Source organism: Myodes glareolus, chromosome X (assembly GCF_982192425.1).
Source record: "Myodes glareolus chromosome X, mMyoGla1.1, whole genome shotgun sequence".
Lineage (NCBI taxonomy): Eukaryota > Metazoa > Chordata > Mammalia > Rodentia > Cricetidae > Myodes > Myodes glareolus.
Genome location: NC_142053.1, coordinates 104,450,133 through 104,473,993, shown reverse-complemented (window position 1 = coordinate 104,473,993; position 23,861 = coordinate 104,450,133). Strand labels below are relative to the sequence as shown.

Here is a 23,861-nt window from a genome sequence, read left to right as displayed (position 1 = left end):
GACCATCAACATTAATCCGTCCACTTTGATCCTGATAGAAGAGAAAGTGGGAAGTAGTCTACAAGATATAGGCACAGGAGGCCTCTTCTTAATAGGACCACAGTAGCACAGACAATAAGAGAAACAATGAAAAAATGGGATCTACTGAAACTGGGAAGCTTCTGTAAAGCAAAGGACACTGTCAGTAAGACAAAAATGCTGCCTTCTGACTGTGAGAAGATCTTCACCAACCCCTCATCAGACAAAGGTCTGATCTCCAAAATATACTCAAGAAACTAGACACAAAAACTCTAATTAACTCAATTAAAAAATGGGGGTACTGAACTGAACAGAGAATTCACAACAGATGAACTTCGAATGGCCTCAAAAGAACTCAAGAAACTAGACACTAAAACTCTAACTAACTCAATTAAAAAATGGGGTACTGAACTGAACAGAGAATTCACAACAGATGAACTTCGAATGGCCAGAAGACAGTTAAGGTCATGCTCAACCTACTTAGCAATCAGGGAAATGCAAATCAAAACCACTTTGAGATACCATCTTACACCTGTCAGAATAGCTAAAGTCAAAAACACCAACGATAGCCTATGCTGGAGAGGATGTGGGGTGAGGGGAACACTCATCCATTGTTGGTTGGAATGCAAACTTGTGCAGCCACTGTGGAAATCAGTGTGGCAGTTTCTCAGGAAACTGGGAGTCAACCTCCCTCAGGACCCAGCAATTCCACTCTTGGGAATATACCCTAGAGATTCCCTAACATACTACAAAAGCATTTTTTCAACTATGTTCATAGCAGCACTATTTGTAATATCCAGAACCTGGAAACAACCTAGGTGCCCCTCAATAGAAGAATGGTTAAAAAAGGTGTGGAACATATACACATTAGAGTTTTACTCAGCGGTAAAAAACAATGACATCTTGAATGTTGCATGCAAATGGATGGAAATAGAAAACGCTTTACTGAGTGAGGTAAGCCAGACCCAAAAAGAGGTACACGGTATATATTCACTCATAAGTGGATTCTAACCATAATTAAAGGTCTTTGAGCCTATTATTCATGATCCTAGAGAAGCTAAATAAGAAGCTGAACCTGATGAAGATTATGTAGCTATCTGCCAGGAGGTAGGAAATAGACAAGAGTCCCAGGTAACCTCGGGTGCATGGGGGAGGGTGGGAGGGTTGTTGGAAGGGGAGATGGTTAGAGAGAAGGGAGTAGGGGAGGAATGGGAAAAATCACAACCTAAGGAATTCAACAATGCCCACAATAACTGAAATATCTAGTGACTGTATACCAGAACAAATCAAAGAAGAGAAACACACAAACTCTACTACAAGAAAAATAATAACCAGAGTTAACAACCACTGGTCATTAATATCACTTAATATCAATGGGCTCAATTCACCTTTATTGAGACACAGGCTAAGAGATTGGATACAAAAACAGGATCCAACATTCTCCTGTTTACAAGAAACACACCTCAATCACAAAGACAGACATCTACTCAGAGTAAAGGGTTGGGAAAAGGTTTTCCAAGCAAACACACAAAAGAAACAAGCAGGTGTGGTCATTCTAATTTCTAACAAAATTGACTTCAAACTAAAATCAATCAGAAGAGATGGAGATTGAAATTTTTTACTCATAACAGGAACAATTCATCAGGAGAAAGTCTCAGTCCTGAATATCTAAGCCCCTAATATAAAGGCACGCACATATGTAAAAGAAACATTACTAGAACTCAGAATACACATCAAACCTCAGACATTAAGAGTGGGTGATTTCAACACACCTCTCTCACCAATAGACAGGTCAACCAGACAGGATGATAGCTATATGATTTTCTTCAGGTTCACCTTCTTAATTAGCTTCTCTAGGTTCATGAATTATAGGCTCAAAGACCTTTAATTATGGCTTGAATCCACTTATGAGTGAGTTCATACTGTATTCCTCTTTTAGGGTCTGGGTTACCTGACTCAGAAAAGCGTTTTCTATTTCCATCCATTTGTATGCAAAATTCAAGATGTCATTGGTTTTTACCGCTGAGTAAAACTCTAATGTGTATATGTTCCACACCTTCTTTAACCATTCTTCTATTGAGGGGTACCTAGGTTGTTTTCAGATTCTGGCTATTACAAATAGTGCTGCTATGAACATAGTTGAACAAATGCTTCTGTGATATGATAGGGCACCTCTTGGGTATATTCCCAAGAGTGGAATTTCTGGGTCCTGAGGGAGGTTGACTCCCAGTTTCCTGAGAAACCACCACACTGATTTCCACAGTGACTGCACAAATTTGCATTCCCACCAACAATGGATGAGTGTTCCCTTCACTCCACATCCTCTCCAGCATAGGCTATCATTGGTGTTTTTGACTTTAGCTATTCTGACAGGTGGAAAATCGTATCTCAAAGTTGTTATGACTTGCAATTCCCTGATCGCTAAGGAGGTTGAGCATGACCTTAAGTGTCTTTTGGTCATTCGAAGTTCTTCTGTTGAGAATTCTCTGTTCAGATCAGTACCCCATTTTTAATTGGGTTAATTAGAGTTTTAGTGTCTAGTTTTTTGAGTTCTTTGTATATTTTGTAGTTCAGACCTTTGTCTGATGAGAGGTTGGTGAAGATCTTCTCCCAGTCAGAAGGTACCCTTTTTGTCTTACTGACGGTGTCCTTTGCTTTACAGAAGCTTCTCAGTTTCAGGAGGTCCCATTTATTAACTGGTTCTCTTATTGTCTGTGCTACTGGGGTTCTACCTAGGAAGTGGTCTCCCGTGCCTATGTCTTGTAGACTACTTCCCACTTTCTCTTCTATCTATAAGTGGTGAGATTAATGTTGATGGTCTTTAATGTATTTGGACTTGAGTTTTGTGCATGGTGATAGATATGGATCTACTTTCATTCTTCTACAGGTTGACATCCAGTTATGCCAGCACCATTTGTTAAATATGCTTTCCTTCTTCCATTGAATACCTTTAGCTCCCTTGTAGAAAATCAGGTTTTAATAGGTTTGTGGGTTAATATCTGGATTTTCTATTCGATTCTATAGGTCGACTTCTCTGTTGTTATGCCAATACCAAGCTGTTTTCAATACTGTAGCTCTGTAATGGAGTATGAATTTAGGGAAGGTTATACCTCCAGAAGTTCCTTTATTATATAAGATTGTTTTGGCTATCCTTGATTTTTTGTTTTTGCATATAAAGTTGATTATTGTTCTCTCAAGGTCTGTGAAGAACCTTGATGGGATTTTGATGCGGATTGCATTGAATCTATTCATTGTTTTTGAAAGAATTGCCATTTTAACTATGTTGATCCTCCCAATCCAAGAGCAAGGGAGATCTTTCTATTGTCTGGTATCCTCCTCAATGTCTTTCTTCAAAGATTTAAAGTTCTTGTCAAATAGGTCTTTTACTTCCTTGGTTAGAGTTGTCCCATGATATTTTATGCTATTTGCTTCTTTATTCTTTGTGTATAGGAGGGCAACTGATTTTTTGGAGTTGATCTTGCATCCTGCCACATTACTAAAGGTGTTTATCAGATATAGGAGTTCTTTGGTAGAGTTTGGGGGTCACTTATGTACACTATCATATTATCTGCAAATGAGAGTTTAACTTCTTCCTTTCCAATTCGAATCCCCTTGATCCCCTTATGTTATCTTATTGCTATTGCTAGAACTTCAAGCACTATATTGAAGAGGTGTGGGGAGAGTGGACAGCTTTGTCGTGTTCCTGATTTTAGTGGAATGGCTTTGAGTTTCTCTCCATTCAGTTTGATGTTAGCTGTTGGTTTGCTGTAAATAGCTTTCATTATATTTAGGTATGATCTTTGGAACCCCAATCTCCCCAACACCGTTATCATAAAGGGGTGTTGAATTTTTTCAAATGCTTTTTCAGCATTTAATGAAATTATCATATGGTTTTTTTCTTTCAGTTTATTTATATGATGGATTACATTGATAGATTTGCGTATGTTGAACCAGCCCTGCATCTCTGGGATGAAGCCTACTTGATCATAATGGAGAATTTTTCCAATGTGTTCTTGGATTCGGTTTGCCAGTATTTTGTTGAGAATTTTTGCATTGATGTTCACGAGTGAGATTAGTCTGTAATTCTCTTTCTTTGTTGTGTCTTTATGTGGTTTTGGTATCAGGGTGACAGTAGTTTCATAAAAAGAATCTGGCAATGACTTTTCTGTTTTTGTATTGTGAAATACATTAAGGAGTATAGGTATTAGCTCTTCTTGGAATATCTGGTAGAATTCTGAATTGAAACCATCTCGTCCTGGACTTTTTTTGGTAGGGAGGTTTTTGATAATACCTTCTAATTCTTTGAGACTAACAGGTCTATTTAGATTGTTCACCTGGTCTTGATTTAACTTTGGTAAATGGTACTTATCTAAAAACAAATCCATTTCTTGTACATTTTCCAACTTTGTGGCATATAAGGTTTTGTAGTAAGATCTAATGATTCTCTGAATTTCCTCTGTGTCTGTGGTTATGTCCCCCTTTTCATTTCTGATCTTATTGATTTGAGAGTTCTCTCTCTGTCGTTTGATTAGTTTGGCTAGGGGTTTGTCAATCTTGTCGATTTTCTCCAAGAACCAACTCTTTGTTTCGTTCATTCTTTGGATTGTTTTCTGTGTTTCTATTTTGTTGATTTCAGTCCTCAGTTTGATTATTTCCAGTCTTCTACTCCTCCTGGGTGAGTCTGCTTCTTTTTCTTCCAGAAATTTCAGGTGTGCTGTTAAGTTTCCAATGTGTGCTTTCTCTGGATTTGTGGCTACGTATTGTATAAATTTGTTTTTATGCTGGAATATTTTGTTTTCTCCATTGATAGTGAATGATAGCTTGGCTAAGTATAGTAGTCTGGGCTTATATCCATGGTCTCTTAGTTTCTGCAGTACCTCTATCCAGGACCCTCTGGCTTTCATGGTTTCCATAGAGAAGTGTCCCCATGCTATCGTCTCGCCAGCAAGAACCACGCAGGACACTAGGATTCTTCTGCAGAAAAGCTTTAATGCGTCCTGAGATAGAGAGCATCAGCCAACATGGCCGGGGACCCCTAAATGAGGGAACCCCTCCTTTATATAGGAAGCAGTCCTTGCTTCGGACGTGTCACCCTTGGATTGGCCTGCTGCCCGTAGAATCGGGAGCAGGCGGGGACAGCAGTGGAAAGTTAACGAGCACATGTGCATTCACCTGGCGGTAAAACCGGATGCCAGTGCCATCTTGTAATGGAGCATGTGAATACGGCCCTTCACATCTCCCCCTTTTTTTACTTCTTTGCAGAAAGGCAACTCCCTCAGAAGGTAAAGATAGAGGTCGCACTTCCCAAAGTGGAAACATTAAAATGGGCTTACACGGAATCTGCCCCTAGGTTCATGACACCTGGAACTTATCCGGCCTGCCTTCTGCCATTTTTCTGGGAAAGGGAATATGTGGCAGGAAACCCTTATGCAGGGCGACATATCTCTCAGAGAGGGCCATTCTCTGTGTGATGCTCTTTAGCTCGACAACCTTCAGGGCTAGCTAAGCCAAACACTCCACCCTGTGCCATGGACCACTGTCCTAGGGGTGCAGGATCTGGTTGGCATAAACCTTACTGCTTTAACATAGATAACCACACATAAGCAGAGGCTCCCTGTTCCAGGGCAGCCAGCACTGGTGCAATAAACACTTTGTCCCTACGACTTTGGGATCTGAGTAGCAGACCATCCAGAGGGGAAACACTATTCCACAGCATAGGGCTGCTCCAAAACACTTCCACCCCCACCCATTCTTTGTAGTAGGGGATGAAGGACATGACTCAGGACTGGAATCCTGCGGCCAAGCTTATAAATCATCTCTAGGAAGGTAGGGGAGCCCCAGAGTCTTATTGGTTGTAAAAAGCCGAGGAAACACCACCACTCTATGGCTGACTGGTGTCGGCTTCGGGAAGGCTGAGAGTATCCCCCATCGGTGCTTCATCACAACCGCTGTCATCCATCCGCAAAATGGCAGGAGGAACAGCAGTCAAATCCTCAGGTGAGTCCGCGTGTTGTGGGTCACTCTTCACCATTCGGGGTCAGTCTCTTCGGCACCCAGAATGGGCTTTCTTGATCCTGTGGGAAGACACAAACAGCTCCCCTGGTTCTCAATAGAATGGGATCCAGGTCATTCCATTCATTAGAAAGCACATCTTTCCATTTAACCAAATCTTCTGGCCGCTGCGGATCCGAACAATGTCGTATTGCAGCCAGGAAGTGGCGGCTCCACCCCCAGGCACCCCCCGCCTTCCCCGCGGGGCTAGCCTAGTTCTCAGCGGCTGTGTTGGTGGGGGAGTGTGGCGGGAGCTGACATCCGGACCGAGGTGGCACAGGCCAGCAATATCTCAAGGTCCGTGCCGGAGCCACTGCAGCTCAAGGGGCTGATGGGAGAGGCGGCGAACAGGGCCGCTTCCGTATTAGCAAACTCTCAACACCTGTGCCACAGTAAAAGCGGCTGTAAATTCTCACAGATTTAGCCAATGACCCAATCACCTTAAAATCCAAGGGCTTTTCACATCCACCTCCCTGTGGATCCTGAAACATTAGATAAGCCAAGCGTATATACAGCAATCTTTCAGGAGGACTTGAGTTCTTAAAATGCTAAGCTGTTCTTAAAACTTAAGTCGCACTATGTAGATGTAACATGGTAGTGCCTGTTTACTGCGTCTAAACCTTAATTGCGCTTTTATTATGATAATTACGATCAGTCCTGCCTGAAGTCAGCATAGTTGAGCATAGCCAAGTGGAACCAGAGCCATTTTAGCCTCAGAGACCCTCACAGTTTTAGGTACATTGTAAGCCTTCTGGCCTGGCAGCTTGTGGCACCGCTCTCATTCTCTGTACTGCTGTGACACCCTCCAGGCCAGGCACCGACTGAGCCGGTGCAACGTGCCCCCCACCATAGCCACCGAGCAAAGCTCCGCTCCAGCCGCCCTCCAGCCACAGCTACACCCACTCCGAGCCCAAACCGGTGTATGGAGCAAAGCGGAACTCAGAGAAGCAGGCTTGCTGCTCTGCAACCATTGAAAGGACCTCATTTAATCTTTTAGAGAATTTGGGCGTTGTCAGTCTCTCTGGCTATTTTCTGCTGAATTGGGACGTTGTATTCTTAGGGGTATACACTACAACATTCCAGGAGGTCTCGGGGATTCAAACCACATAAATCCCAAGTACACCTTTAGGCTCTCATTTTCTGTGGAGACAAAAACAGAATCTCTTTTCCAAAACATCATATCCTTAGCAGTTCCTAAATTTAAATATCTTTCTCCTGTCCAGTACACAAAAGACAACACAAATAACATAACATAAAGCTTTTGACCTTGTAGATCAGTCTTCTCCCCCATTTTTAGGACCACCGGGGAGTCCTTTTTACTTATTACCTTTTCTTGTGCTTGCGCCTAACCTCTCACTGCATTCAGGATATGCTATCCTGAGTCCAGGAATGATCATACCTTTCTGAGCATGCAGACCTGCAGTTCTGAATCCAAGGGGTCCCCGTTGGTGCGAAGCCGTGGTCAGGGTTCCCCCGGCGTCCCGAGGGTTTCAGCACCAGATGTTGCGTCCACCTTATCAGCAATGAAGACGCAACATCAGCCTCTTCTTTCCCGGGTTTCGGCACCAAATGTCCCACGTTATCGTCTCGCCAGCAAGAACCACGCAGGACACTAGGATTCTTCTGCAGAAAAGCTTTAATGCGTCCTGAGAGAGAGAGCATCAGCAAACATGGCCGGGGACCCCTAAATGAGGGAACCCCTCCTTTATATAGGAAGCAGTCCTTGCTTCGGACGTGTCACCCTTGGATTGGCCCGCTGCCCGTAGCCTCGGGAGTAGGCGGGGACAGCAGTGGAAAGTTAACGAGCACATGTGCGTTCACCTGGCGGTGAAACCAGATGCCAGCGCCATCTTGTAATGGAGCATGTGGATGCGGCCCTTCACAGAGAAGTCCGGTGTAAGTCTGATAGGTTTTCCTTTATAAGTTACTTGACCTTTTTCCTTTGCACCTCTTAATAGTCTTTCTTTAATCTGCATGTTTTGTGTTTTGATTATTATAAGGCGATGGGATTTTTTTTTTGATCAAGTCTATTCGGTGTTCTATATGCTTCTTGAACCTTCATAGGAATATCTTTCTTTAGGTTGGGAAAGTTTTCTTCTATAATTTTGTTGAATATATTTTCTGGGTCTTTGATCTGCAATTCTTCTCCTTCTTCAATCCCTATTATTCTTTTTTTTTTCTTTTTTTTTGTAATTTTATTAAATTATAAAAAGTTTCCATTTACGCCCCTCCTCCCAACGCCCTCCCACTCCCCCCTCCCTCTCCTCCTCCCTCTTTGTCCCCAAGGGAAGTCAGGGTCTCCTGCCCTGTGGGAAGTCCAAGTTCCTCCCCCCTCACTCCAGGTCCAGGAAGGTGAGCATCCAAACAGACTGGATCCCAAAAATCCAGTATATGCAGAGGAAACCAGTCCCAGTGTCATTGTCAATGGCTTCTCGGAAAGACTGCAGGCCAGCCACATTCAGAAAATCCAGCCACATTCAGAGAATCTGGTTGGATCACATGCTCGTTCAGTCACGGTCCATCTGGCCTTGGTAAACTCTCATTAGATCTGACCCCTTGTATCAGTGGGTGATAGTATCCCTCGCAGTCCTTCGTCATTTTCTTCCTCCTTTTGCTCCTCGTTTGGATCTTGGGGGGCTCAGTTCGGGGCTCCAACGCGGGCCTCCATCTGTATCGTCATCCAACGCCAGATGAGGGAACTATGGTGATAAGCAAAATATTCATCAGTATGGTCACGGGCCAAGGCCGGTTCAGGCACCCCCTCCTCTGTCCAGAGAACAATCTGGGATCTCTCCTTGGACCTGGGATCCCATATATAATCAAGTTTCCTGTAAACTCTAATATGACTCCCTTAGTTGAAATATATTCTTCCCTGATCCCACATTCTTCCTTCCTCCCTTCCCCCCATCCCGGTCAACCGAGCTTTCTCCATTCCTCCCCTACTCCCTTCTCTCTAACCCTCTCCCCTTCCAACAACCCTCCCCCCCCATGCACCCAAGATTACCTGGGACTCTTGACTATTTCCTACCTCCTGGCGGATAGGTAGATAATCTTCATCAGGTTCGTCTTCTTATTTAGCTTCTCTAGGATCACGAATAATAGGCTCAAAGACCTTTAATTATGGTTAGAATCCACTTATGAGTGAATACATACCGTGTTCCTCTTTTTGGGTCTGGCTTACCTCACTCAGTAAAGCGTTTTCTATGTCCATCCATTTGCATGCAAAATTCAAGATGTCATTATTTTTTACCGCTGAGTAAAACTCTAATGTGTATATGTTCCACACCTTTTTTAACCATTCTTCTATTGAGGGGCACCTAGGCTGTTTCCAGGTTCTGGCTATTACAAATAGTGCTGCTATGAACATAGTTGAACAAACGCTTTTGTAGTATGTTTGGGCATCTCTAGGGTATATTCCCAAGAGAGGAATTGCTGGGTCCTGAGGGAGGTTGACTCCCAGTTTCCTGAGAAACCGCCACACTGATTTCCAAAGTGGCTGCACAAGTTTGCATTCCCACCAACAATGGATGAGTGTTCCCCTCATTCCACATCCCTATTATTCTTAAATTTGTTTTTTTTTATTGTGTCCCAGATTTCTTGGATGTTTTGTGATGAGAATATGTTGGTTTTGCTGTTTTCTTTGATCAGAGCATTTATTTTCTCTATGGCATCTTCAGAATCTGAGATTCGTTTTTCTATCTCTTTAATTCTATTGGTTATGCTTGATTCTGTCATCTCTGTTCATTTACCTAGATTTTCCATGTCCAGTCAGCCCTCGGTTTGTGTTTTCTTCATTGCCTCCATTTCAGTTTTCAATTCTTGAACTGTTTCCATTACCTGTTTGATTGTTTTTTCTTGGTTTCCCAATGTAGAGTTTACGAATTTAGTCATTTCTTCAAACTTTTTGTTATACCTCCTATCCAATTCTTTAAGGGAGTTATTCATATCCTGTTTAAGGGACTCTATTGCTTTCATAATGGCACTTTTTCCCACTTCTTCTGGATTAAAGTGTTCAAGTCCTTCTGTTGTAGTGTCCCTGGGATCTGGTGTTTTCATGTTGTTTTTCAGATTTTTGGAGGAATTCTTGCCTTAGCATCTGCCCATCTCTTCCTTCAAATGCTCTCTATTGGATCTTCTGATACCAGGTCAGGTTCTCTTGTTGGGCAGGAACCTCACTGATGGAAGGCCTACCTTTTCACAGGCAGGCTATTGAAACACAGGAACTCCTTCCTGTCGGGTTGCACTTACAGCCCAGTCCCAGAGTGCAAGGCAGCTGAGCTGGGGAATTTTATGGCCCCAGGGAGAAGGGAGGAATACAGGGAGGGTTACCTGGGTGAAATCTGGGATGGGGTAGGTGGTGAGAGAGCTTAGCAGGCTGGAACCGCCCTTGCAGAGTGCCAAGGGAGTCAAGGGGGGCGGGGAATGGCTGAGCTCCTCCTTGCCAGGCTTCTGCTGTGGGTCAGGAGCAAACTCACCCCTCCGATGGATGTCTGCTAGAGGACCAGTGCCCCTTGCTGGCCAGAAAACTCGCTGAGCTGACACAGGGCCTACCTTTCCTCAGGCAGGCTATTGAAACACAGGAACTCCCTCCTGCCGGGTTGTGCTTACAGTCCGGTCCCAGCCCCGAAAGCATACCCTTTTATAACAAAGGTTGTTCTCATGTTATGGACATCATTTAGGGTTTGATTTTATTGTTATAAGATTGGGGGTCGGGAAGAAAATTTTGTAAAATCAGGGGTCCCTTTGGAAATAAAAAGAAATTAGATGGGATAATAGAATAATGTTGCTGCAAGAAGGTGTAAGGTGTATAGATATCAACTACCTTCCTACTGGAGCGTGGCCTCATAGACTACCTGGATGTGGAAATACATCTGGTCCCTTCCTCTTTGCTTTTCCCCCTGGACTCTGATTTTGCCGGTTCAGTTTGTTTGGATCTCATCTTTATCCATCGCTCATGCATAGAATACTGCTTTGTAAGTTTTATCTACTAATAAATAACTATATTTCTTAGTTCTGAGCTAGTGTGGGATTTCTTTTATTAAGCACCCTATCTCTCTGCCTTCACTTGGTGCCACATGGGTTTGAACTTCCCACCCTCTTGGCTGGAGGTTGAGCCCTCACAGAGCCCAGACAGATTTATTTTTCCTGAATGGTATTTTTTTTTAATAAAATACCCATCACAGGGGAGTGTGAGAGCTGGAGTGCGGATAGAAGAACAGTTTGCCAACTTCTCAAAACTCCCTGGAACAACCTTTTTCCCAGAGGATGAAGCATAGGGGCACAGGGGTGTGCAGTTAGTTGATTGGTGTGGGGACCTCTGCAACAGCTGTGTCATGACCCCTCTCATCGGTTCAGAGTAGCAATCTCCAGCAGAGCAGCAGGGTGCTGGTGCCCAGAGCAAGCCCGCTGTTTGTCAGGTGCTGGAAGCTTCCTGGGTTTCTGTTCTCTGTGCCTGGACTCTGGGTTTTCTTAATTGATTTAACTGCATCTAACCCCTTGAGTGACTCATTTTTCCCCAGTTTTTTTTCTTTTTTTACAAGTATCAGGGCAGATTTTATGACAAAATCTGTTGTGATAGCATAGTATTAGTTCCAGTCGTGATTTGGAAACATCATCATTTACTGGTTAACAGATAAAATGGAAGATTTCATTTCTAATAGAACTTTTGCTATTCTCTTTGCTACCATGATGGAAGAAATCACATGAGGCCTCCATGACTATGGAAGTACCACAATTTACTGGTTATTAGGTTTCAGTTTTCTTCTCTATATTATATCATTATGGAAGTATATGGCACTAATTAATAGGATTAATACCATGATAGGCAAAAATAACTCTATATCTAAGGGTACTAGGAACTTACCTGAAAAGATCCAGGCTGTTGAATTTGACATTCAGAAGATAACACAGAGATTTGCTAAGGTAACAGACAGAATATATCTCCAGGATGGCAATTTATACGATATCCAGGAGCAGTTTAAGATGTTATCTTTGAAAGGAAAGAGTAAGACCTTGGGAGACTAGAAAATTAATACCATAGGGAAATCATTAGAAACATTTGCAGGTCAGGAGATTCAGACTTTACTAGAGATAATGATAAAGATATTTGAAATGATTGAGGAAACTATTGGAGCTGATGAACAGGGTGAGAATGTACAAGGGCAGGTTACAATGTCACCACTGATTGTCAGAACTAGTTTACCTAGGATTTTAGCAACATACCCTGTATTTTACTCTGACAAAGCATCAACTTCTAAAGGCTCAAAAGGATCCAAAGATGGTAGATGGCTACTGATAGGAATGAATGATCTAAAGGAAATTAAGCACACTGTCATTATTTAAGGCTTGCACTCTACATTTGTTAAGGACTTGGGCTTCTAATGTAAGGGCTATGCCCCATGATTTCTTCCAGTTAACATCAGAGGTGTTAGAGGATGGACCTTCCTTGATGTTTGGAATTTATTTCAGAGAAGAACCCAAATATATGGAAAAGCAAGGGAGAGCAAAAGGAGTGGAGGTTTTCTGGGATCAAATTCTTGACATAGGAGCATATGCTGATCCACAGGTCCAAGTTCTTTATGACAAAAAAGTATTTTCCCTATGCTGCAAAGCAGCCTCGAATATTTGGGAGAGATACCAGAACCAAGGAAAATGGTCGAATCATATACCAGGGTTAGGCAGGGACAGGGAGAACCCTATAGTGACTTTTTGAAAAGATTATTTAAGGCTCTGCACATAGGAGTAACAGATTCAGAAGTTAGAGGAATACTTCTTGAATTTCTGGCTTTTGCAAATGAAAACTTAGAATAAAAAAGGATAATTGGGTCTTTAAGGTCTAGATCAGCACCTAAGGATGAATGGATTCATTATAAATTGAATTTTCAGGCGCTTAACTATGGTGATGAATCTTAGGTAGGAGAAGTGATTTCCAAAGCAATACGGTGACATCAAGCAACAAGATGTTTAAATTGTGGTAAATTAGGATATCTGAAAAGATTGCAGGCAAGAAACTTCTAGGACTCATACCTCATCTGAGAATGGCAAGAATAGGAAACCTTGGCCTTCAGCTATATGTAGGAGGTATGGTAAAGGACTACTTTGGACCAATGAATGCAGATCAACAACAGACAGACAAGGCAACCTGATACCATCAGGAAACTCCTAGAGGGGCCACTCTCAAGCTCCCATGCCAAAAGTGTCATAGTTGTTCCCAGTAACCATAGAGGACTTGCCACACCAGGAAAATTAAAAACTCTAGAGCCTTCTGTGCAAGACCGTGAGGTTCTAAATGATGGCTCAAATTTGGAGGATCATTCAGAAATTGAAATAGAAAATAATAAGCGTATATTTTGGAAAATTCTATAAATGATCAGAGACCAAAGCTGAGAGTACGTATAAATGAAATTGTGATTGTTGGATTGGTAGACATAGGAGCAAATGTGAGTATCATGACTCCAGAATCTTGGCATCCAAATTGACCATTTCAAGAGGCAGATATTTAATTACTAAGAATTGGAACCATATCTCGAGTTAAACAAAGCATGAGATGGGTGGACTGTATTGGGCCAGAAGGTAAAAGAGGAAAGCTAAGGCCATATGTAGCTAATATTGCAATAAATTTATGGGGCCATGACCTGCTACAGCAATGGACTATCCAGATTAACATTCCTGCAGTCCCAGAAACTCATAATTCTCAAAGGATGTAATAAGATACTGTGCACATAGGTCACCAGCCATTCAGGCTATACAGGAATCTAAAGCAACGAACAATCCTTTAGATATACCAACAGCCCTACCTTTAAAATGTCTAACTGAGAAGTCAGTATGGGTTAAGAAATGGCATCTAGCTGAGGATAAATTGCAGGCTTTAGAACAATTGGTACAGAAGCAATTAGATGCTCCACATATCGAGGAGTCAACTAGTCCTTGGAATTCCCCTGTGTTTGTTGTAAAAAAGAAATCTGGTAAACGGAGAATGGTGACCGATCTAAGGGGTTGTTAACAAGGTAATTCAACCGGTGAGCCCTCCACAGTCTGGAATTCCTTTGCCTTCTCCGTTACCAAAAGTATGGCCTCTTATAGTTAATGATTTGAAGGACTGCTTCTTCACTATACCTTTACAAGTAAAGGAAAGAGGAAAAATTGCCTTCGCAGTGCAAACTTATAATAGTTCTCTGCCTGCTAGGAGATGCCAGTGGACTATCCTCCCACAGGGAATGCTCAATAGCCCCACCCTTTGCCAATACTTTGTGAGTCAATCTTTGGAAATAATATGTAGGCAATTCCCTAAGTCCATAATTTACCATTACATGGATGACATTTTGCTATCTGATTCAAACATAGATACTTTAGAAAGAATGTTTGAGGAGGTAAAGATAGTTTTGCCAAAATGGGATTTGCTGATTGCTCCTGAAAAAATACAGGGAGAAGATTCTGTCAATTACCTAGGTCACAAAATAGGATTTCAAAAAATTAGGACACAAAAGGCATAAATTAGGGGAGACCAGTTACAGACTCTTAATGACTTTCAAAGATTATTAGGAGACATCCCAGTCTATGACTGGCTGTTGGGATAACACCTGATCTAATAATTCATTTAAAAAAAACCTTAGATGGTGATAACAACTTGAATAGTCCCAGAGAATTAACATCTGAAGCAGAAAAGGAACTGACAATGTTTGAGGAAAAATTACAGGAGGCACATGTGGATAGGGTGAATTCAATTCTTAGTTGTATCCTAGTCATATTGCCTTCCATAATTTCTCCTACAGGAATTTTAATGCAGAGGGAAGATATTATTTTATAATGAATCTTTTTACTACACTAACCAAGTAAAAAATTAAAAACTTATGTAGAAAAGGTCTCTGAATTAATTATAAAAGATAAATTGAGACTTCAACTAGCAGGCATAGACCCAGCAGAAATTATAGTGCCTTTCACTACTGATGAAATAAAAAAGTTATGGGAAGACAATGAACCATGCCAAAGAGCTTGTGCTATTTTGGGGGGAGAAATTAATAGCAACTATCCCAAAAATGATAGACTTAAGCTTATAAAGTGAACTTCTTGGATTCTTCCTTGAATTGTATGCTATGTTCCAGCAACAGGAGCCCATAAATTTTATACTGATGCTAATAAATCAGGGAAGGCAGGTTGCAAATCAGACAAATTGAGTAAGGTAGAACAAAGCCCTTATAATTCTGTCCAGAAGGCAGAATTTTATGCCATTCTTATGGTGCTAAGGGATTTTAAAGATGGTCTTAATATAGTTACTGATTTACAATAAGCAGAAAGAGTCATCTTGCATATTGAAACCACTGAATTCATACCAAATGATACAGAATTGACTTCATTGTTTATCCAGGTACAAGACATAATTAGGAACAGACTTTGTTCTTTGTACATAATATGCATCAGATCCTATACGGGTCTGCTAGGTTCTCTAGCACAAGGTAATGCAGCAATTAATCAGTTATTGATTGGAAGCATACTGCAGGCCTCAGAATTTCATAAAAAACAACATATCAATAGCAAAAGTTTAAACAAAGAATTTTCTATTACATGGCAACAAGATAAAGAGATTATAAAGAGATGTTCTACTTGTTCTTTATATAATCAAACACTGCTACTTGCAGGGACTAACAAGAAAGGCACTCAAAGGAATGTAATCTGGAAGATGGAAGTGTTCCACTTTGGAGAATTGGGAAAATTAAAATATGTACATCACACCATTGACACTTATTCAGGCTTTCAGTTGGCAACTTCTTTAAGCTGAGAAAAACTGATTCAGTAATCACACATTTATTAGAAGTTATGGCCATCATGGGTATACCTGCACAAATAAAGACAGGTAATGGTCTAGCTCATGTCTCTAGGAAAATGAAATAGTTTTTGCTTATTATAATATTAAGCATGTTACAGGTATACCACACCATTCTACAGGTCAAGCAGTTATAGAAAGATTAAATCGAACTATAAAAGATATGTTAAACAAGCAGAAAGGGGTGGAAAATGCCCCCAGAAATAGATTATGTAATGATTAATCAACCTTGAGTTTTATTAACGCTAATTAGAAAGAGACAACAGCAGCAGAAAGACATTGGATAATGGAAAATCTCCTGAATTAATTCAACTGGTTTATTTCAAGGATGTGCTGACTTCCAATGGAAGCCAGGAGATGTGTTGTATTTGGGAAGGGGTTTTGCTCTTGTTTCCACAGGGGAAGAAAAAAATGTGTATACCATCAAACTTTAAGTTTCAGTTTGAAGAGGAGAAACCTCTTGGAAAGGAAAAATGACAACTCATCCACAATAATGATAATCATACAGTTGGTAAGAAAAACATGTAGGATGGGGGCAGGGTTCTATTCTTATCTCCACAGGAAAACACTCATCTTTGTAAAATTCAAGGGACCCTGGATGTTTGAATACTGACAGATGGAAAAAATTACTACCCAATATATATCAGAAAGAAAATCGAATAGGTTCTGTAAGTAACAATATCCAAAATATATGTTAATGTATATGTTTATTTATATTCATAAATATATAGAGTTGGTTTTGGAGTTGGATACTGGGTCAGTCCCTCTCTAATTCCAAGCCTGTGTTTAAGAGAAATACCCAGAGTTTCTGTCTCATATCTGGAGCCATGATATGGGACAGAAGGAAAAAAGAATTTAGAAAACATCATTGCTTTTCTTTGTTGGGAGCCACCTGGAGGCACAGGTGGTCCTGCAGTTTGGAGGTAGCCACGTGGGGCTGAGCAACCCTGCCTGCACCCTTGCCTGCACATGCTCAGACCAGCAGAATGGCATTAACCAATCAGGACAGCGTTCAAGCTGCTCCACCGTTTAAAAGCAGCTGCCTCAGGGCCCAACGTTCTCTCTCTAAGCTTTCTCTCGTCCCTGCTCTATCGTCCCTTCCCCCAATTTTCCTCAAGGGAATGCTCCAAATAAAGATGTGACCAGAGAAGGAATTCTCGTTTTTGGTGGGGTTCTTTCCTGCTGGACAGGATGGCGCCCCGCAACTGGTGCTCGAAACCCCGGGACGCTGAGGGACCCTGACAACTACGCCGGGGGACCCTGAGAAGGAAGCGCCCAGCAACGCGCTGAAAGCCCGAGAAAAAAAGCTGAAATCAGACACCAGCACAGAGAGCCTTGAATTTCAGAACTCTGAACACGTGGAGCGGTGAGTGACGTCTGTGAATCCCCCAAAAAGGGGAGGGAAAAGAATTTCAAAGGATAGGCCTAAATAGAAAAAAAAATACAAAAAAAATCAAAGTTAAGGTATCTGAAAGAAGGTACAGAAAGCAACGGGGAAGAAAAATCCCTTAAGTTCAGTGCAGGAGGAATGTAAACAGCAGCAAAAAAGGCGAGGTAACTAAGGCGGGACTTTGAGGACGATGGGGTACGGGAGACCGCGGCTTCCGCTCCCTCTCCGTCCACCTGCGTACTCGCTGTCAGAGACTGGAGGCAACAGTCTCATAGGGAGGCGAGCTTGATCACTGCCTTCCCTGTTCTCAAAGAGCCACAGAGCTTTTGAGGTGATTTTCGCCTAATTTTGATAAGAGAGCTCAGTCTCTGGCTCTCACGTACAAAAAACTTTAATTTTTGACTGAGAAAGACAAGCTGCTTGATCGTGCTGAGAGTGCTGGCGGCAGCCGGCCCGCCTTTGAGCGGTAATGCCTGATTAAAAACACGGAAGTGGGCCAGGCACGGTGGTGCACACCTGTAGGCGTGGCCATGCTAACCAGTTGCTGGCGGGGAGTTTGCCGGAGGCCTACGAACAGCCAGGTTGCCATGGCGACGGGCGGGCTAAAGTCCGTGTGACATCAGAGGCTATATGTCCCGGCCTTCTGGCGGGGCTATGGTTTTTGGAGGACTTTTTCAACACCTGAGCGGACTCGCCTGACTGAGGCGGAAGCTGCATGGTGAGCAGCGGCGCCATAGAAGGCAGAGAGGAGCTGAATCGGCTCTGCGGAAAAACTGTGTTTCCATAGCAACATGGGCGAGCCGGGAGGTGAGTTCCCAGAGAACGGGGCTCTGCGCGCAGGCGGACCGGGCAGGAGAAGCCCCCCCACGGGTGGGCGGATGCCCCCCCTCGCCGGAGCTTGGCGGTGCGAATTCAATGCCTGAGGTGAGGCTGAGGTACAGTTCGCAGTTACGGGATAACCGGCGAGCCCGCGCACGGCCCGGGGCGGAGCCATGCCTTTGGGCCATGCGGAGCGCGCCACGGTGGGCCGCGCCTCAGAGGTGGCAGACCGTCCGCTGCTGCTGCCGCCCTCAGCCAAGGTCGCTAAGAATTTAGTCAGATAAAAACATTTGTCGCCAAAAATTCAGTCAGATAAAAACATTTATCCCCTAAACAACGTCCCTTCGTCAGCAGGAAGTAGCCAGATCGATGGTCTACGCCCATTCTCCCTCAAAGAACTGGTCCTAATTATCATAATAAAGGCGCGTCAACCTGGTTATCATTACCTATTGCCCCTGGCAACGGGTGGAATAAACAATGCTCTACCTAGAGGTTTTTCCATCTGAATAGAGGAGCTGGAGAGATGGCTCAGAGGTTAAGAGCACTGACTGCTCTTCCAAAGGTCCTGAGTTCAATTCCCAGTGACAACTGCTTTGGTTTTTAAACAATAGAGGGGGACTACACTACCAGTGACAGCTTCCCCCAGAGAAAGGATTTCTCTTGCATTCTTTACACTTAATTTTTAATTCAAAATTTTGCTGGTACAGGCAAACAAGATTTGCTCTTTAGAACAGAGACCTGCAGATCTCTAAGTTCAAAACCAGCCTACTTCCAGTACTGATTGTGCTGAATTTTTACACTGAGAGTTTTTAGTACTCTTAAATGTTTATTTGGGAGGAGAGTTTTGTTTATGTTTTTCTAGGAATGCTGACATACATCTGGATGCCAGCAAGACTGACGAGAGAAGTAAAGAAGAAAGATGACCCAGTGGATGCTGAGTGTCCTGCTGTGGAAGATTCGTGCGGAGACAGCAGAGATGACCTTCTGGGCGGTGTCAAGAGCAGCTGTTTCACACCATCGACTTGAGCAACACCCTGTGCAACCTCTTATCTCTTACTCTATTTTGCCTTTTCCTTCCTTAGGAATGGGTGGGAGCAGAGATATCCTTGGCATGCTGCGTCTAGGTGGGGACCAGATTGGAAAATAGTTTTGCCTTATTGCTCTTAAAGACAATAATTAGGGGGAGATGTTGGGAGCCACCTGGAGGCACAGGTGGTCCTGCAGTTTGGAGGTAGCCACGTGGGGCTGAGCAACCCTGCCTGCACCCTTGCCTGCACATGCTCAGACCAGCAGAATGGCATTAACCAATCAGGACAGCGTTCAAGCTGCTCCACCGTTTAAAAGCAGCTGCCTCGGGGCCCAACGTTCTCTCTCTAAGCTTTCTCTCGTCCCTGCTCTATCGTCCCTTCCCCCAATTTTCCTCAAGGGAATGCTCCAAATAAAGATGTGACCAGAGAAGGAATTCTCGTTTTTGGTGGGGTTCTTTCCTGCTGGACAGGATGGCGCCCTGCATTTCTTCATATCTATCATACCTTTTATTGAATATATATGTCTGTATATGTCTATGTAATTACTGTTTAAGTTTTCCACAATGAACAATAAATTTTCCTGCAGTAATCTTTGAACTTTCCAGAAAGAAGATGGGGCCTAATAACAACAACTCCACCAGGTTGATATGACATCATGATACCGATAGCACTACTACAGGATCTGTTTTGGGTACCAGCTACACACGATGGTTCCAACTTGGCTTGATGAAATGGAGCACATTTTTTAAAACATTCTGGCCAGACCTCCAAAAAATACTCAGAGACTATTTGTAGTCTTATCAGACATTGATCTTAAATTTTAACCATCATTTTATTTTCACAGGATCCCCAAGAAAGAATGTTGCCCCCACAACAGCTAGAAGTAATTCTAGAGGATGACGTCCCCGTTCCCAGCAAAGTTTGTCTCAGGCTTAGGTACATTATTTAGGGGTTGATTATAATTGGTATATGGTTGAGGGTTAGTGGATGAATTTTATAAGGTCAGGGATCTTTTTGGGAAAAAAAGAGGGGAAAACAGATGATAGGATAATAGATTGGTATTTGTGAGTTATTGTTTATAGACAATTACATTCATATAGATTCTTATATATGAATACAAAGTTAAATTATATTGAATATTGTATGTATGCATGCATCTACCTATGTTTAAAACAATTTTATATTTTAATATAAATATTTACCTTATTGCAGTGTACATTTCTACCTCCAATTAAGATACTTATATACTGCTTATGTATGAATGTATATATATATATACATATATACAATATTGAAGTGGACATTCCTATCTCTGATCAAGATACTTATACATTGTTTACATTTGGTGGTTATTGTCCTCATTTATTGCACAGTTGTTTATTGTCTTAGTCTTTAAGTCAGATAAGTATTAAGAATCATATTTCACTAATCATCTATGTTTGTCATATTTATAGTTGGACTAATCAGGTTCTTTAGATACATAGAGATTATATTCTGTATAAATAGATAATCTTCAACCTCTTCAAAGAGCTGTAGAAAATGGCATTTAATTTAACTTAGAGTTCTGTGGTAGTGAGACACAATCACTCCTGGCAACACCGATCTATTCCCGAGAGATTGTTGAACACCTAAGACACTCCACTTGGATCTTGTCTTCTTCTGGGCAAAACCCATTTTTGGGCAAGGAACTCCCATACCTCAATCACTGACAAAATACATAGTATCTGGAAATGGATAAGCAGAATTGTCAAATCTTGTCAAGACAGGGTAAGACAGTTTTGAAAAATTTCTTGCCTTTAAAAATAATCTGTCAGTTATTCTAGGCCTTAGCCAAAGTTGGTTGCTTCAACATTGCAAACGTAACTTTGGGTGATTGCCCAGATAGCCAATTGTCTCTGTGATTTGTTTCATGCTTTGAAAGCTGTCTGATTGCACTTCCTAATTACTCAGGTAACATTATTTCTCCTCTTGAATCTTTGGTGGGATTAAAGACTAGATAAATGTAGTTACTTTTCTTTCATGACTTTGCCAAGCTATTTATTACACAAGACTTAAGCTATTTAGAATAAGAGATTTGTTCTTTTTTTTTTTTAAATCTCCAATTTTTTTTAAAGAAGGCAATTAAAACTTACAATTCCAACAGCCCACAAAACAAATAAAAATATTGTAAAAAGGAATCAAAACTGTATTCAGAGCTCCACCCCCATCTCATTTTCAGCACCCCAAGGAAAATAAAAGCATCCATATGACTATCACAGATGAAAACAAAATAAATGTCACTGGAATCAATTTTTCCCCACTGAGGTATAAAATCTATATAGAAATCTGATACTATAACAAATTGTACTTCTCATAATTCTGTTTTAATTTCCTTTAAACCCTGTTTGATATAATTTTTATTGTTGTAAAAATGTTTTCATGATTCTGAACCTGGTTCCAGTTCTTTTCCACTTACTTTTCTATCAATATTTAATATTTCAGCTACTGGTTCTAATCAGGAGATCTCTTCTTCAGGAGGCACATTCAGCAGACACGGCTGACGCGCACGACAGCTGTGGAAGGTGCATCTATCCAGAGAGCACATTCTGCGCCTGTCTGGGATCGGAAGGCCACTCGCCACTGTTCTTGATGAAGACTCTTCCAGTCTTGTAAACATCAGTGTGCGCAGTCTCACTACTTTGCAGTCTCGTGTCCTGGGACAGGAAGGCTGGTTCACAGCAAGTGAAAAGCTAGAGGAGTCTGAGCTTTAATGGCTGATAAACCTTACAGGGCAGATTATCAATAAAAATAATAGACGACTTGCAGAAGTATGGATGGATGAATTCAAGAATTTCTTCTATATAATTTCTCCAGGTGTTACAAAGGTAGATTATGGAGATATATCATCAAGACTTGGTCTGAGACATAAACTACAATGCAAACCTTTCTCTTGGTACCTAGAAAATATTTACCCTGATTCTCAAATTCCACGTCACTATTTCTCATTGGGAGAGATACGAAATGTGGAAACAAATCAGTGTCTAGATAACATGGCTAGAAAAGAGAATGAAAAGGTTGGAATTTTCAATTGTCATGGTATGGGAGGCAATCAGGTTTTCTCTTATACTGCCAACAAAGAAATTAGAACCGATGACCTGTGTTTGGACGTTTCCAAACTTAATGGCCCAGTTACCATGCTCAAATGCCACCATCTAAAAGGCAACCAGCTCTGGGAGTACGACCCAGTGAAATTAACCCTGCAGCATGTGAACAGTAACCAGTGCCTGGATAAAGCCCCGGAAGAGGACAGCCAGGTGCCCAGCATTAGAGACTGCACTGGAAGCCGGTCCCAGCAGTGGCTTCTTCGAAACGTCACCCTTCCAGAAATATTCTGAGACCAAATTTACAGCAACAACAACAAAAAGAAAAATGAAAGAAAAAAAATAAGGATTGACTGGGCTACCTCAGCACACGTTTCTGCCACATTCTTAAGTAGCAAAAAAGGAGAAGTGTTTTCCTCTTCTGTGGGATGTAAGAGATTTGTTCTTATTGTATATAATTTTGTAGTAGGTTTAGAACCTTCCTAATTAAACAAAAGGGGAAGGTACTGTGGGAAGGTTTATAGCTAACAACTACCTGCCTACTGGAGCATGGCCTCATAGACTATTTAAATGAATGAGGAAGCACGGCCGGCCCGTTTCTCTCTGCTTTTTCCCCTGGACTCTGGTTTTGCTGGTTCAGTTTGTTTGGATCTCATCTTTATCCATTGTTCATGCAGAGAATCCTGATTTGTAAGTTTTATCTATTAATAAATACCTGTATATTTCTTAGTTCTGAGCTAGTGTGGGATTCCTTTTATTAAGTGCCTGATCTCTCTGCCTTCATAGTGTAAACATAGTAACACTAATTATAATAGTGAATAATGGAGTGAACACTTGTGAGCTATTATTTATTGGAAATTTACTTGGGTATAGATTCTTGTATATTGATATAAACTTGAATTATATTGAATGTGTTCATATTTTCATCTACAATACTTGTATGCTTGCTTCTACTTCTGCTTAAGATAGTTTGTATATTGATACTATTTTAGGATATATTTAGCATATTGCAATATACATTTCTACCTCTGATCAAGATACTTATATGTTATTTATATTTTGAGGACACTGTCCTAATTTGTTGCACTGTTGTTTAAAGGTTATTTAATATTCTTATATGAAGTCTCAGTCTTTAAACTATATAAGTATTAAGAATTATAGGTCAATAGTCATCTATGTTTTTCATACTTATAGTTAGACAGATCAGGTTCTTTAGATTCATAGAGATTATATTCTACATAGGTAGGTAATCTTCAAACACTTCAAAGAGCTGTAGAATATGGTATTTAAATAACTTAGGGTTTTGCTTGATGTGAGACATGATTGCTCCTGGCAACACCAATCTATTCCCGAGAGGATGCTGAGCACTGAAGACACTCCACTTGGAGCTTGTTTTCTTCTTGGCAAATCTGGCCTTTGGGCAAAGAACTATCCATGCATCGACAGAACCGTGTGGGATGCATTCACCCTTGGATACAAGGGGACTGATCGAATGAGAGCTCACCAAGGCCAGCTGGACTGGGACTGAACGCGCATGTGATCAAACCAGAGTCTCTAAATGTGACTGACATGGGGGCTGACTGAGAAGCCATTGTCAATGGCACTGGTTCTTGTTTTGTCTGCATGTACTAGCTTTCTGGGATCCTAGTCTGTTT

At 41.6% G+C, this 23,861-nt stretch overlaps 1 pseudogene; it reads left to right on the top strand.

The window, feature by feature from the left end:
• The first annotated feature begins 5,984 nt into the window (after positions 1–5,984).
• LOC148117431 (polypeptide N-acetylgalactosaminyltransferase 1 pseudogene) lies at positions 5,985–22,575 on the top strand (annotated as a pseudogene).
• The last annotated feature ends 1,286 nt before the right edge of the window (positions 22,576–23,861 follow it).